Genomic DNA, 12,297 nt, shown 5'->3' with positions numbered 1-12,297 from the left:
AAACAAATCCCCTGGGCCGGATGAGATCCTCCCAGTAGTACTCAAAGAAATGAAAGAAGTAATTTACAAACCGCTAACCAAGATCATGCAGCAGTCTCTTGACACAGGGGTGGTACCGACAGACTGGAAAATTGCAAACGTAATACCGATCCACAAAAAGGGAAACAAAACTGAACCAGGTAACTACAGACCAGTAAGCCTGACTTCTATTATATGCAAACTTATGGAAACTATAATAAGATCCAAAATGGAAAATTACCTATATGGTAACAGGGTACTGGGAGACAGTCAGCATGGTTTTAGGAAAGGGAGATCGTGCCTAACTAACTTGCTTGATTTTTTTGAGGATGCAACATCCATAATGGATAATTGCAAAGCATATGACATGGTTTATTTAGATTTCCAGAAAGCTTTTGACAAAGTCCCGCACAAAAGATTAATTCTCAAACTGAACGCAGTTGGGATTCAAGGAAACACATGTACATGGATTAGGGAGTGGTTAACATGTAGAAAACAGAAAGTACTGATTAGAGGAAAAACCTCAGAATGGAGTGTGGTAACCAGCGGTGTACCACAGGGATCAGTATTAGGTCCTCTGCTATTCCTAATCTACATTAATGATTTAGATTCTGGTATAGTAAGCAAACTTGTTAAATTTGCAGATGACACAAAAGTAGGAGGAGTGGCAAACACTGTTGCAGCAGCAAAGGTCATTCAAAATGATCTAGACAAGATTCAGAACTGGGCAGACACATGGCAAATGACATTTAATAGAGAAAAGTGTAAGGTACTGCATGCAGGAAATAAAAATGTACATTATAAATATCATATGGGAGATATTGAAATTGGAGAAGGAATCTATGAAAAAGACCTAGGAGTTTTTGTTGACTCAGAAATGTCTTCATCTAGACAATGTGGGGAAGCTATAAAAAAGGCCAACAAGATGCTCGGATACATTGTGAAAAGTGTTGAATTTAAATCAAGGGAAGTAATGTTAAAACTGTACAATGCACTAGTAAGACCTCATCTTGAATATTGTGTGCAGTTCTGGTCACCTCGCTATAAAAAAGATATTGCTGCTCTAGAAAGAGTGCAAAGAAGAGCGACCAGAATTATTCCGGGCTTAAAAGGCATGTCATATGCAGACAGGCTAAAAGAATTGAATCTGTTCAGTCTTGAACAAAGAAGACTACGTGGCGACCTAATTCAAGCATTCAAAATTCTAAAAGGTATTGACAGTGTCGACCCAAGGGACTTTTTCAGCCTGAAAAAAGAAACAAGGACCAGGGGTCACAAATGGAGTTTAGAAAAAGGGGCATTCAGAACAGAAAATAGGAGACACTTTTTTACACAGAGAATTGTGAGGGTCTGGAATCAACTCCCCAGTAATGTTGTTGAAGCTGACACCCTGGGATCCTTCAAGAAGCTGCTTGATGAGATTTTGGGATCAATAAGCTACTAACAACCAAACGAGCAAGATGGGCCGAATGGCCTCCTCTCGTTTGTAAACTTTCTTATGTTCTAAAAAGACGCAGAAGTCAAAGACAAAGAAATTGACCAAGAAGGCCCCTTCTCAGCAGCAGAAACAGGACAATCAGAAACAGGCGAACAGGACAGTTGCTAGCAATGTAAGATGCGCTTTTACAACCTGTTTTAAGGGATGTTGCCCAGTAGGCCAGTTGGAAAGTAAACCTGAATATGAAGAAGTCTTAACCCTTTGATTTCTAGGGCATACATTTAATATAAGTAATAAGTTACAAATCTAATAACATTTGAAGCCTTTATTATTTGACATAAATGTGACCTTAAATAATTGCAATGCAACAACTGTACTGTGAATACAAGATGAAGGGCTGGTTAGCACAGTAACTTTCTGACAGCAGGACAGAAGAGCATACCAGATAACAGAATCTTCATAAAAATTTGCATCCTCAAGGTTTGATTGTACTGGTTTGCAAGGTGAGAACAGTAGTACTAATTATTAAGAATTGAGTGCCCTCTAGGGGGTGCTATTGAACAGTTCAGACAGCTGGTTTGAAACAAATAGCTGCTGCAGTTTCCAAGAGTAGAATTTAAAAAGCAGTTCAAAACGTGGTGTTGAGCATAATATAATGGATATAATTTTCTGAACTTTAAGATGTTAATATTGTACAATTAGTAGAATGTGAAAGCAAAAGAGAGTTGAAAAACAAAACCTTTAATAAAAAATGTAATATGTGTTTGTGTCTGTCTGGGCGAAAGCGCTAAATGTAAAGTGTTTGTGTGTGTTGGGAATATGGGGTTGGCAAGGAGGAGTTTAAAATACTCCCTGACATAATACATGTGAGAATCTGGATGGAGCCTTACTTTAATTATTTAATGGTTAATTAGGCTCCAGCCACATTTGTATTTTAAGGAGGGGGAAAGTCCTTTGTTTGGGGGTGGTGTGTAGGTGAGTGTAACCTGTGTTAAACTGTGCTGTGTTTACTCTGTATCAGTCAGTGAAGGCAACTGCCCAGCCTGACATAGGGTGTGCTTAGTGTTCTTTTGTTTAAACCTTTTATTTTGGCCACCATGCCTCTGTTTTTGTTCCAGTGTTCTGTTGTGTTTGTCTGTTAAAAGTGCTCATGTGTTTTAAACTGCAGCTTTCTGCCTCTGCCTCCTGCCATTCACCAATTTTACATAGAGTGCACGTTTAATAAACAAAACAACAAATAAACAGGAACAAACAGATTGGCACAGGGGCCAAAATTAAAAGGTTTAACAAAAGACTAATTAGTAGGCTGGGTATTCGCTTTCACTACCCTTAACAAACTGGTTCATAGCACAAACACTAACCCCAAACTCCTCCAACAAAGGATTTTGCTTCCTTTTATACATGGGGCCACTCCCCAATTAGCATTGGATACTTAATTGGGGAATGGCCACACCTGTGATTGCTAGCAGGGACAGATTTAACCCCATCACTGCCAATTACATTCCCACACACAACTGTTTAAAGTGACAGCAGGGCTTCTGCCCTTCCACACTGTCCCTTCACAGTGCTTTTCAAGCCAACTGTAGGATTTACTTGGTTCTTGAAGAAAAAACAAAGATGGAGGTACAAGATTTTCCTATAGTATTTATGAAATGTGCCTAGTTGGATTTTAGTTTTTAGTTCTGATTGTCAGTTTCTCCTGTAGGAGGTTGTCCCTTCGACTAAGGAGGAAGAGGATGAGGGTTCAGATAAGGGTAGTGATTCAGAGGATGGGGAGACCAATAAAGACTTGCCAAGTGAGAGAGATGATGAGAGTGACAAACAGAGCGACACTGAACCAGACGAAATGGGTGGGGATGATGAAGAGGTTTAGCTGGTTAACGTCAAGCAAAATGTGTATTTTACAATGTTTTGGCCCCCTGCGGTCCAGGTAATAACTTTTTTTACATTTTGGTGAAAAACGTATGTGACAAACTGTAGACCAAATATCCAAACATGCAATTCCCATTCAAGGCAAAAACTAGCTTTTACTTTTTTCACCTGTGTTGTGCATGTGAAATGGAGCTTGCAGCACTTGACTGCTGTGTTTTCCATGAAAGAAATGTGTTTAAGATGGAACAACTTTTCAAATCACTTTTACTTCTGTTAATAGCTACTGCTCACAATCCTTCATTTCATATCAGTTTTCTTAACATTGAAACCTCTCTGAAGATACAACAGTCGTCCAATTCTCTCACTGAGACAGCAAGTCCCTTTTTAAAATAAATGTCTAATGTGGTGTCATTTAACTGCCATCCATCTGTTGAGCAGATTGAGTTGTGTAATTCTTCGTGAAAGACATTCTGTCAATTCAGACAATTTCCAAAGGGAAGAAAATAAAATACCCTTCTGTGGCAAAGCGTAAGCCTTGCACAATGGAATATGTAGTTTATTGTATGTTTTTATGTTTTTGTTAATAAATCCTGCGCGCCTGTGCCGGCGTTTCAACACCACCTCTGCCTCTCTGTATGCTTGAACAGCGGCTACCCACACGCGTGACTCGAGGAAGACCCTGTCACACCTTCCTATGCTGTATGTGTACCCCTGCTTTGCTAATTGGATGTTCAATGCCATGTTATCTATTTTAATTTGAGTAATGCTTGTTCAAGTTGTTATACCCAGGGGGTTTAGGTTAAAAGAAAGGAATCCTGTTGAGAAAGGTGATCTTGGCAAGTGTACACATTTTGATATTAATTTTTTTTTTTTTTTCTCTTGCAGGAGTGGAAAGCACTACAACAGAGTATCCAACGAAGAGAAAAGGCCCTTTTAGAAACGAAATCAAAGATCACGCATCCTGTTTATAGCTTATACTTCCCTGAGGTATTTGGTTTATTTTTGTTTTGTTGGTCATTTTAGCATTGTTAAGAAGTTGACCGGTCTTGATATGCCCAAAATACTATACTTTTATTTAAAAATAATGCCCTCCAATTTTACAGGAAAAGCACGAGTGGTGGTGGCTTTACATTGCAGACAGGAAAGAACAGACTTTAGTATCTATGCCCTATCATGTCTGTACACTTAAGGACACAGAAGAGGTAAGTAAGATACTATATTTTACTTGTCCTCATAGTATATACTTTTTCCTCCATTGCGTTTTGCAGATAGTGTTAGAACCAGGAATATATTTTAATCAGTAAGCACATTTATGCAGGAGAGATACATGGTGATTAAAATGTAATCAGGGAATTTGGGTACCAGTAACATGCAAAGTATTAATGGCAAGATAATGAAATATGGGCACTGTACCAATGCCAGCAATTGGATGTGTACAGCGGACACTACCAATGCAGATGCTGTCTCATGGCATCTTCCACTTCAGTCTGATGCATTCTTGACAGTGTACCCTATTTATTATTTGCGGCCAAGATGCCTTGGTTATACATACCAGACTTCATTGCATTGTCCTGCTATGTCGATTCCACAGCTTGCTGAACATTCCCTACCCAGCCTTTATATAACATTCATTATTTGTTTTGCCTCCAGGACTCCGCTATAAACAGGACATGGTTGTCATGCTATCATTGTTCCTGATTACATTTAAAATCCATCAGTCTATAAAATTGTCTAAAAGGCTGACTTGCGCTGCCAGACCATCCTCCCTGTCAGATTCCAGCTCCACAATTAGTTGCTAGGCAACCATAGCATGGCAATGTCAGGCTCTCTTAAAGGAAAACCACCACGACTGCAGGCCTGCAGAATTCTGAAGTGTTAGAACATGCAGAGTTCAGAGCTGTAGATGACATTAATGTTGACATTCTTGTGATTTAGTCATGTATGAGAAATCAACCAATCACCATTAAGGATATTTTCATTTAGTAATTACATTAATTCTGGTTGTTTTTCTTTTTTGTAACATATTTTAAGTTAATATTTGTTCTAATACAGACCATAGCTTAGAATTGAATACCAAACAATTTATAAAATCTGGTTACATTTATCATTTAGTATCCATTGGTCCTATAATACAGTACCAGTAGACAGACAAGTCATTTTGGATGTCAAGCTTGTCTCTTACTTAAAAACAATATTTTGAAAGTATGAACATTCATAAAGAAGAAAGGATGAATTTGATTAATTAAACAATTTAACAGGTTGCATAACCTCAACTTTTACAAACATTCTTTATTTTTTTATTTTTTTAACATAAAGGTTGAACTTAAATTCCCTGCACCATCAAAACCTGGAAATTATCAGTACTCTGTGATTTTGAGAAGTGACTCATTCATGGGATTGGATCAGATAAAGCCTTTAAAGGTAAGCTGGTTCTCAAATGAATTGTCAATGTTCAGTTGTTGGCTCCTAATCCGTTTTCTCTTTAATTTGCTGTGCTATGTGGCAGGGAGCACAATTAGTCTAAAAGGAGTTCAGCAGAAGTTGGTTTGGGGCAATATTTAGCCAAGTCTGGCTAGCACATTCAATGCCTTACATATCTAAAGCACACAAAATCTGATATTTGGTTCTTCACTGTTTGAAGGATGTTCTTTCTGCATGAGAAGTTGTGCCCATATTAAGCATATGCAAGAAAGAGTGATTATGCATCAGCTACAGGACCCCTTGTGACCACTAGTCAAGTAGACAAAAGTTGCGTCTCCCGTCTGACCTTTTGAACAGCTGTTGTTCTGTTTGCTAGCTGGAGGTCCATGAGGCAAAGCAGATGCTGGACAACCATCCCCAGTGGGACATCCCAGAGACAGAAGAGGAAGAGGAGGACCAGGAGGACAGTGACGGCATCGAGGAGAGTGAGGAGGAAGAGGAAGACAACGAATAAATAAAACGATTGTAATGGACTACTGTCTAATGATTTAAAAAAAAAAAAAGATGTTGCCCACGGTTCCGACACCTGCAATTCTGTTTCTCTGTCCTTTTTTTTATTTTCATTTTTTTAATATAAATGACTTCCCATTTTCCTAGTTGGTCTGAAATTTAAACTGTAGGTCTTGTGTACACAAATTCTGATTGCGGCTCAAGTGGAAAATTCCGAGAACTCCCCTTCTGGCTGAACAGCCATGTGTGACTAAAACTGATTGTGTTACTGGTAATCTAATTGGAAGGTAAAAGCTACTTTTCTCAAAGAAAAAAATATGTATATGGTAATTGCCTTTTACTGCAGTACTGATTTGAAATATAATTTGATGTGTTAGTTTGTGGGGATGTTGTAACCATGAATACTGGTGTTTGACAGAACGGCCACTTGAGTTTCAGTTCCTTCCCATAAAGCCGGTTATATATATTTGCCACATTGATGTCCGCCACATGTCTTCATTTAGTGATACGTGAAACTGCAGGGTATCTCGGCAGGGAATTAAATATTTTCACAGTAAAATCTTGAATTCATTTTACACCAATCACTGTTAGAGCTGCAATTATAATATAAAATAGTGGGATTTGTATTTAAAGGGCAATATTGTTCATCTCATAACAAAGTTTGGATCCTTTTATGTATTGCAAAACTATCACGGCATAAACATAAGTTCAGCCTTATTTTAATTGGTCTAGCATTCATGCTTAATTTGAATGCTTACAGCATAAAACACTCTGTTAAATATCAGGAGTCTGCTATTGAATTATATATTAGTAAAAATTTGTCACAAATTATTTTCCAAATGTTAAAATAAACTAGTTAGTTGGTAAAAAGAAATATGGGTAAATTGGCAATGTGTTTCATGAAAGCAATAAACCAGACAAGCACTTTTACTAATAAGTATAGAATTGTAGCTCAATATAATCAACAAGCATTAATGAAAAAATGCATTGCTGCAGGTACCTTGTTTTCATTGGTGAGCATGGTGTATAATGTAATAAGTACATTCCAGGTCTTTTAAAGTGATGCAGGGTTGTAACCATTTTTTAAAATTTCGGCAGTGCTATAGCCACTGAATATTTTTTTTTTCTTTGAAGTAGAGGTGAGCCGTTTAAGGGCTTCGGGGATCCTTTATTACTTGTTTTTCAAATAGGCTTTTTTGTGCTCTTTAAAAACAAATACCAGTAACAAGTTTGCAGGATTTAATAGTTTAGATATACTGTACGTTTAAACTGAAGCCACTATAATGGAAGCCCTGTTTGGGTGTGCCAGAAAACAGTGAATGTAATCTTCCTTGTTAAAAGTTCAACTACCAAGTTTATTGTTTTACATGACTGAAATGTGTTTCTGGTTCTTTGTAGGGGGATAGTATCAGGTAAATGCAGGGTTATGATATTAAGGACAAGTGGCATCAATAATAATAATAATAATAATAATAATAATAATAATAATAATAATAATAATAAATGCCACACTATCCTTTCCAATCATGTATTATTCCAGCACTGTGGAATTTGTTTTCAAAGTGTTTTTGTGCACTAAAAAAATATATATTTTAGGTAGATGAGAGTAAAATGGCTTAATCCAATATTGCCATACAATTCAAGTTTCATTTTTATACAGTAAGGATCTCAAATACAAATAAAAAATGGGATCTATTTATTGGAGAAAAAAACTGACACACTCATTAGTGTGTATGTGTTTTGGGGAATTCTTATGAAAAAAGATGTGGGACCATTTATTAACTTTAAAAGGGTCTGGTCAAATATCTTTCAAATACTCCTGGTAGTTCACTGTGTGAAAGGAAGACTTACTAGCTGTAGCAGGCTGATTCTTGTGGTTCCTTGTGATGTGCAACAACAAAATGTATATTACCTACTGTATGTTGCACAAATACAATTTACACCTAGAAACAGACCTTGTTTGGGGAAAGTATTTTACGTATTACTGATCTGCCAGTTGTAGAATTAGTTAACATGTTGTCCATTAAAATACACTAGAGTAACTTCAACAAATCAGCTGCATACTGCCTTTTACTATTTCAGGTCAAATAGGAATAATTGCCCAATATTACAGTATCTGACAATTTTGTTTACAAGAAAACTGTCATTGTAAATGGGAAATATGTAATTCTATATTCTTTGTATTTAAATAGTTGCAAATAAAATATAAGACTTTTTAAACTGTGAAATATGTGTTCCCTTTCTAGTACAAAATGTAACAATTACCAAATAGGTATTTACCTCCAAAAGACCCGAAATCTGAATAAATATGTCAAAGCTGCTTGCAGATCCTGTGATGCAGTCATGTCCCGCCCCTGAGGACATAAATGAACTGCACACACCGGTCTCGTTGCCCTTTTTCATTTTAGGACTGACCTGACAGGAGCAGCCTATCGGATAAGTACTTGTTGCTTATAACTATAATTTCAGTAGTTACTGTGTTTTACATAATTTAATGCAATAATGTATTTACGCTGTAATATTTTTTTTTAAATAAAATAAATATATATATATAAAAAATATTGATTACAAAACACACTAAGATATTTTTACAGAAATGTATGTAATACATGTAAAACACTACCTTTCAGAGAAGCAGTGCCATGATGAAAACTTCAATGAAGCCAGAGGCAGTATCACATGAGGAATTCTCCAGTCCAAGCTTCTGATCCGTTCCTTCTATGTATTAGTGAAACCAAAAGATAAACCCACTTTAAGTTTGTTTAATATGAAATACATATTAGTATACATATTACCCAGTTCAGCTCAGTTCAATTGGCAATAACTACATTATTATTATTTCAAATCAAGTGGAAGCAAACTCACATTGTTTTTTTGGTTCTTCATCTCTTCCAATGTTTTCAGAACAAATTTTGTGTTCATATTATGCTGAAACAATCAACAAACTGCCCAAATGAGGTAGTCCATCGGTTTGATTAAAACAAACTACATGACAGGTGGTTGAGTTTGATTGGAGCATTCCTAAATGTTTTTAAAAGAACAAACCCATAGTCTGAGATAAATTACCTTGTGTGGGTCCTTGTGTTTATTCAGTTTCTTCAATATGATCTTCCCTTAGTTTTATAACATCAGACTTGGGTGAATTCCTCATTTGGTCTAGTAATATAACCTTGATTATCTGTTTCACATCAGTGGACTCGCAATAGAGTCACAGGTCACAGTATATATATATATATATATATATATATATATATATATATATATATATATATATATATATATATATGTATGAGCTTAACATGCAGAAGTTATATTGTCACAGTCAGGTGCCTCAGCCAGTCGCGGCTGGCATCATCCAAATCGGTGAAGTTGCCGGGGCACCTGAAGCGAGGGCAGGAGTATAGAATGTGGTCGGCTGTCTGCTCCTTGCTGTCGCCGCATTTGCAAATTGGGTCATCAGTGAGACCCCACTTGTGTAGGGTGGCCCGGAAACGGCCATGTCCAGATGGGTCAGATGAGTTTAAAGGAGACTCCATTAGCCTAGCAGGGGATGAGAAAGTTAGTAAAGCTGTAGCAAAATCAGTGCTTGTTAATTAGATTTTCAGGTGTTTTCTGTTAAATACTGATAGTATAACAAGACAATTTTTTCCTCATGTATGTCCCTTTTACTGTTTTGCTTCTCTGAGCTAATCTACAGCAACCTTCCAGCCTTAGGTTGCTCTTCAGTTCACAGTGACTGCCAAGAAGGACTGAAGCACTGAGGAAGTCTGTAGCCAGATTGAGAGTATGTAAACAAACTGGAATTCCAATGATGTCTGGTTTCTGCTGAATCAAAACAGAAGGATAACTTATAAATAAAGTTTAAGTGTAGTGTTTTACTATAGTGTAGCATTAACTGACTTAAAAAAAACCAAACAAACCCATAATTTAACAAATACATATGAATTGCAATGTATCATTCTAGTCCTGCAAGTCAGGTAATAATAATAATAATAATAATAATAATAATAATAATAATAATAATAATAATAACACCATGTAACAGTTTATTTAATTTTTTGTTCCTGGGTAGTAAGTGTTATTTCCTAATTGCTTATGCCTCAAAAGTATCGAAAATGGCTATTATTCCCCACAAACTTTGCTTTTGTGACCAGGACAGGTAAATTTCAAAATATCACTATTTCCAATGAGAAAACGGGCGCTTTTGTGTCTTTTCGTTCACATAAAGTCAGAAAAAAACAACATATGAATCCAAATTAACATGTATTTATACTAAAGTAATACAAAGATGAGTACAAAAGATTTAGAAGTGAGTAGTTTTTCGAAATTAACAATTATACTGTAAATACAGTATAATCGTAAATCTCGAAAAACTACTCACTTCTAAATCTTTTGTAGTCATTTTTGTATTACTTTAGTATAAATACATGTTAATTTGGATTCATATGTTGTTTTTTTCTGACTTTATGTGAACGAAAAGACACAAAAGCGCCCGTTTTCTCATTGGAAATAGTGATATTTTGAAATTTACCTGTCCTGGTCACAAAAGCAAAGTTTGTGGGGAATAATAGCCATTTTCGATACTTTTGAGGCATAAGCAATTAGGAAATAACACTTACTACCCAGGAACAAAAATTGTGTTACATGGTGTAATAATAATAATGGGAAGGAAAGGGAAATAAAGAACATATTTTTTGTGACTCGAAAACTATTTTCATATGGGTGTTTCTGTTTGTAACTGCTGCGTTTTCTTGGTAAATAGAGTGCTTATTAATGCATATTCAGTACATTATCTGTAATTTGAATAACTGCGGCCAGGAGGAATGCTGAGGGTGATTATAGTGGGCTTCTCTTGTTTCAGATGTTGGGCCTAGAATTCTGCAATTCGTGTTCGTGTATACACGAACAATGAGATTTCAGAGGAAATTGGTTTTACTTGCGAGCTCGGATGTAATTTACAGGGGGAACTGCTGGGGGTGAGTCTTAATCCTGGAGATTAGATTTACTGGAATTATTTTCAGTTTTGGTCAATTGAGGTTATGTTAACCATAGTTAAAGTATAATTTATTTCACGATATACCACACATATACGCGCCAAACAATGTAACATATCAATAATGCAATATTGTCTTGTCCACGCTATCAGATATGATTTGAACCAGGCAAGGATGAGCACTTCTAAAAGCTTGTGCATGTATTTAATGGATAGTTTTGTGTCTGTTTGTGAGCTTGCTTCGGCCGCTGCAGGTAGCTTGGTAGGAAATAGTTTTGCAGCCACCAAGAAAACAAACAATCCTCGAAGTACTTTTTTTTTCCAATGGTGATTTGCATAACAAGAAACTATAAAATGGGTTTTATATTTTGCTAAGCGATTTTCTTTTATTGTTTCCCTGGAGTGAACGACTATTTGGCAACATTGTTGTTGCAGCTGAAGAGTGGGCTGTCTTAACTGAGCCAGACTGCTCGCTGCAGCATCAGTATCACAGGGATACCGGCAAAATCGAGCCCGGAGTCTTCAATCTGCTTCTTGCATCAAGCTGTTCAGGTATACACATCAGAGAGCCTAGACAGAGTATGATTCTTCGTCTCCATACATCTGTGAATCCAGGTAAACGATTTTTGGCCTTTGTCGATTTTATTTTTTAAATCGATGTATTTGAGTTAAACGTGTGACATTTATTTTGGCTTATCAGTGAATTATGGTTTATTAATTTAATTCGTTATTTGGCTTTTTTTCCTCCTGAATTTTAGTGTTGCCGCATAACTAAGCCTGCCACGTAATGGAATGCCTGAGGACCCTGCCTAAAAGTTAGAGTAATTAGAAGCTGTATTGTGTTCGTAGTATCGCCAGCCTCCATCACTGCATTCCATTTTATTATCCGATAGCCGGTTTCACTATTAAACGGAGAGACCAAGGTCTAAAATGTCTTGCTAATGTTTTGTTTTCACTAAAATAAAAACTAATTTAAGCTTCGTTTACTAATACATGTCATCATGGAGACTTATATATTATATATATATATATATATATATATATA

General features: G+C 36.3%; 1 protein-coding gene and 1 pseudogene across 2 annotated transcripts in view; both read left to right on the top strand.

Annotated features, from left to right (window-relative positions):
* Nucleotides 1-7,700, top strand: part of LOC121317717 — a 28,434-nt pseudogene extending 20,734 nt beyond the window's left edge.
* A 3,391-nt stretch (nucleotides 7,701-11,091) lies between these two features.
* LOC121317414 (sex comb on midleg-like protein 4) overlaps nucleotides 11,092-12,297 on the top strand; it is a 55,172-nt gene continuing 53,966 nt past the window's right edge. For both annotated transcript variants that reach the window (XM_041253325.1, XM_041253323.1), the window contains exon 1: nucleotides 11,092-11,867. The gene's annotated coding sequence lies outside the window, so the exon portion shown is untranslated. The remainder of the gene's footprint in view (nucleotides 11,868-12,297) is intronic.

The sequence above is a fragment of the Polyodon spathula genome, chromosome 6 (genome assembly GCF_017654505.1).
Source record: "Polyodon spathula isolate WHYD16114869_AA chromosome 6, ASM1765450v1, whole genome shotgun sequence".
Taxonomy (NCBI): Eukaryota; Metazoa; Chordata; class Actinopteri; order Acipenseriformes; family Polyodontidae; genus Polyodon; species Polyodon spathula.
This window is presented reverse-complemented; position numbering and strand designations above follow the sequence as displayed.